This window comes from Nomia melanderi, chromosome 11, assembly GCF_051020985.1.
Source record: "Nomia melanderi isolate GNS246 chromosome 11, iyNomMela1, whole genome shotgun sequence".
Classification (NCBI taxonomy): Eukaryota; Metazoa; Arthropoda; class Insecta; order Hymenoptera; family Halictidae; genus Nomia; species Nomia melanderi.
In genome coordinates, this window is record NC_135009.1 from 6,288,766 (window position 1) to 6,293,451 (window position 4,686).

Here is a 4,686-nt window from a genome sequence, read left to right on the forward strand (position 1 = left end):
TCCTATATAAATAACATTTTTTATAAACATTTATAATAATGTGAATTTGTGTCACAGATTAGTTATGAATACACTACGAGTTATGAAAATATGAAAACTGTTATGACAAAAAATATTACATGAATGACTAACCTGACGCATTAGAAATTCGTATTTTTTCTCTCGTATTCAACGTCTTTTTTATAAGAACAGCAAAACATTTTCAATTATCATTTATGTAAAACTGTTTCCTCCTTTTCATTCATGAAATACATTTGTAAAGTTTGAACAATTCATTTTTGACTACCTACGTATATTTAAAATATCTGAAAAGTGTTGAACAAATTTTTTGAAAAATAATAAGTGATTGTTCTATTTAATTGTCTGTTGATGCGATTCGAATTTCCCGCCATGTGTACCGTAGTACGGAGGAGTAGCCAACAGATGGCAAATTCTTCGTGAATTTCTCACAAGTAAAGAAGAACTATGAGGCTACAAGAGTCTGACGATGGTTGTGCGAAATCGTGCCTTAAACTAATGAGTAAGGAAAATATAGAGCTTTGGTAACGCTTAGCTATGCTGATTCTAAAGCGACCATATTTTTGAAGGGGCAAAGGTCGTCCCGAGGCAGCGCGAACTACTTTTTCGCGCAGCCGGGTGAAGCGATCTACCTCGTAATCGCATTTGTAAAAGTTAAATAAAAACAAATTTGTGCTCAAGTATTGTTAGAGATAATAACGTAATTTTTGTATGTGCAACTACTATATTAATAAAATGATGGCATTAAACACAAATTTTCATAGAAGAAAAGAAATTTGCCACATCAAAGAAATATTAAATGTTACGTTGTCGTAACATACGGAAGGATTTCCGTGAAAACGGTCGGGTTCTTGTCTCGAACGGAAAATGGCACACGGCGAGATGTTAGGGTAGAAGAAACACTTTATTGTAACTACACAGATTTTTTAGGACTTTCGTACAAAATTCAGTTCCGCGACGTTCGTGAAAGTTGCGCGTTTGGGGAGTTGTGTCTTTTTCGAGTGATTTTGCACCGTTCTGTTCGGTTCTTGTAGTACCATGTTTTATGTAAACTTTGGTTTTTTAGGATTGGTCACTTGCATTTTTGGGTGGAGGAAAGTTGTGTTTTGTCATTGGTTGCGGGTGTGTCTATTTTGTGTCTTAGACTGGAAAATTGTCAGAAGTCTAGGATCGTTTCATCATCGTCGTGATTTATAACTATTTATTTAGCCTTTAAGGTTACGGGTTTTTACGGTTGCAGCTTGTTACTGCGTCATATGTGGCGTTCAAATGTTGTATGATGACCATCATAAAAATTAGCAAGAATTAGAGAGATTTAGAGAGACGAGTAAATTGAACGTATCATTAAAAAAGAAAATAAAAAAATATAAATAATACATATTAACTCACGAATTTCTACATCGGTACAAAGATCTTTAAATTTACGAAAAATGTCTTCTATTTTTAATCAACTATTTCAACATTAAATTTCTTGTAAACTACTTGTTGGATAGAAAAATATTGCTAAATAAAAAGTTGCATAGTATCGAGAAATCTGTAAAACCAATATACTGTATAATAATCGTTTTTATCCTGCATGTTTGAAAAAATATTTAAAAATATTTAGATCGAGTCACGCTATGATACAGTGTACTTTATATTCCAAAGAATTACCTGTACATTTTGCGACGGTCACACTATTCTAAAGTTTCTAAATATCACGAGTCAGTCGAGGTAAGTGTTTCAATTAATTCCAGTGTCACTGGTTGCGGGCAACCCCCTCGCCGTAGTTGTCATGTTGATTCTGCATTTGTCACGGTGCATTGGAACTCGTTATTTTAATCTTGCGAACCGCGTTGTCTATCGTAATACACGGGAATTATAATTCTCGTGCTTCGGATTCCACATTATCTCATTCCGTATGACTCACGCCGCCTCGCAACGGTACACGCCACGGTAATCTAAATGTAAACATCCTTTTTGGTTGAACACAATCGTACTTAACAGGTATCGCTACGTTTTGAAAGTGTCACGCTATTTTTATAAAATGGTCCGCCTGTGTGTATCTAGGAAGACTTCTAAAATTTCAATTCTTTTATCTTCGCATTTTTGCTAAAAATTCCTACCGTTCATTTTTTTCATTGAGATGTAGAAGGGTTTAAAACAAATTTAATAAAAGATAGAAGAGTTTTGTACTTCGGATAAAGTAATTCAGGGTTTTGATGTAAAAATTTTAGAAAGTTTTGTCTAAAATATTGTATATACCGTGAAAATATAAAAATATAAATATGAAATGTAACATACAAAATGCGAAGTATAATTATAGAAGAAATTACCTTTAACGTTATATCATAATATTAAAACTTAAAACTGTTTCGTTAAAATTGGAACAGTTCGTTCAATGTTTGAAAGATATATTTTACAAACATTGTTATATTGTAACTAAAGAAACGTTGTTTTCAACGATCTCAACGAATTTACCAAATTCACAAGCTCACTAATGCAGACACTTCAGCTTTCCTTCATAATGCATTTATAACATCCACGTGCACGGGCTGAAGCCATTCTACTTTGAATATACCAGCAGCAAACGAAACTACTGTGTTCACGGCAATTTTATATATTTATTCTGAAACTAAAATATTAACAACAGTAAAATAATAATTGTCCTCAACTCATAGGAACTAATTAACATTCACATTCATTAAATTTAGTTTAAAATATTTCATACGTTTAACATAATATCATACAACAAAAAATTAATTTCTTTCATCTATTCCACATGTAACAACAAGTAGAGTGCTTTAATAATTTCTCAAAAATTGAATATTTATAGCAGAAAAAATGAAATATAATTTAAATTTGGCGAATTGTAAATGAAATCTAATGTTATGTTGAATATCTTTTATCTTGCTGTATCTTCAAATTATTAATAATTAACAAGACATCGATGAACATTAATAGTTAATTAAAACATAATTATTTGTTTCTCCCTTTCCGACTACACGTTGCTAAATAATTTCCTTAAAATTCGTTCACCAATGACTCCAACAATAAGATGCTGGTCAAGAGTCAAAGTCCTCAAAAAAGATCGAAAGTACTATGGCAATACAAGAACAGAATTTTTGCGATGAACGTGCTCGTGTATCAACATGCAAATTTCTGATACAAAATCATAGGGGCAGGTTACGCTTTTATCTCGGCAACTCGTTCCGCGTACCGACCCACGCGCGCAACCTGCGACTCGCCGGTAGCTCGAGTGTGCGCCGCGAAAGCTTTGTAATGCGACTCGTAAGCTCCATTACGCGCGCGTACGCGTTTGTCAGGGAAATGTCCCCGCGGAGGCCAGACCAGCTCGATCTTTTCTCAACCTCGACTGCGATGTTTCGTACTATAGCCTGGCGATCGGGATAATACTGAACTGATGCTATCGATCTTGGACAGTAAATTATTACACCGTGTCGAATCGTATCGGACACGTGGGTGGTATCAAAAGAATCGAAGGCAATTTCGTGTCTTCCGAGGTTATAGATACTCATTTGATACCCTAGGAAAAGGGTAGGTGTCTCTTGCATGCATGAACACTTTATTCGTTATTTTCGTGTGTTTGATTAATTTTGAAAGAAATTTTGTTTGAATAATGAATGTGTTGTAACTACGAAGTTTCTTGTATCTTTTGTAACAGTAATTGATACTACCTAGTTGTATTTTATATTTATTGGAAGTGATTTTTGAATTTCTACATTTAATTAGAGATGTTTGGTAAAAAATGTATAATTGTATTGAAACTGTTAGAAAATGATATTATTATATGTTAATGGTTGAAATTTTGTAAGAAGAATTTTTTAACTTTTTTAATTGAACTCTGTAAGAGAACCATAGAGAATTAAACTTTAAAACAATAAATTTTCACCTTATTAATCTTCAATCTTTATTCTTCCTTCACTTTAGCAAGTTTCCTTTATTTTTTTATAATTTTTAAAGTAGTTGTTAAGCACTACGTCATTTCTTTTGACTACTATATTTCTCTGTAATTCTGTCAGAATTCGAACCAATTTTTTAAATAAATTTCTATTTAAGCCAATATCCTAGTAGTTTTAATTTATAAAATAAATAAAATAGTTCACTAATGGAACTTGAACATTTGATTTTGGAACATTCTTTATCCCATGTGTCTTTTCTTTATGAAACCAAGCGTTTCCAAACTGCCCGCAATGAACTGCGAAATATTGATTTCCTGTCACCGCGTAATATTATTTGCGAGATCAGCGCAATTCTTTATTAGCCCAAGTACCGTACTTGTTGGCAAAACCCATTATCAGTACGACATGGGGTTCCCAACTGTTCGATGGCTCTTAGAACCCTAATACGGGCGAATCACCCCAGAATTTCGGGGGATGATAGCGTATGATCGCGAACTGCGTCTACATTGTGCAACGATAACAGCGGGATAACTCGGAAATCCAGGGGTTCCGCTATAGAGATCGAGATTGCACACACGAAATTATTATCGATCCGCGGTAGATATCGCACGAACAAAACGTCACGTAAATCTTGTTGTTGGAAGCCTTAGGCCTATTCTCGAGTTATCTTCCGCGGAAGATATTACATTAACCACTTACTTTACGATTTGTTCCGCAACTATCCTTTATAAAGCTTTATTATGCTTCATAATAAACTAGAAGAAGA

The 4,686-nt window shown here is 33.7% G+C and overlaps 1 non-coding gene across 1 annotated transcript; it reads left to right on the forward strand.

Annotated features, from left to right (window-relative positions):
- Nucleotides 1–503: 503 nt before the first annotated feature.
- On the forward strand, nt 504–653 carry LOC116428880 (U12 minor spliceosomal RNA). The gene has a single exon (XR_004235378.1). It is a non-coding gene; the product is annotated as a U12 minor spliceosomal RNA (small nuclear RNA).
- The last annotated feature ends 4,033 nt before the right edge of the window (nt 654–4,686 follow it).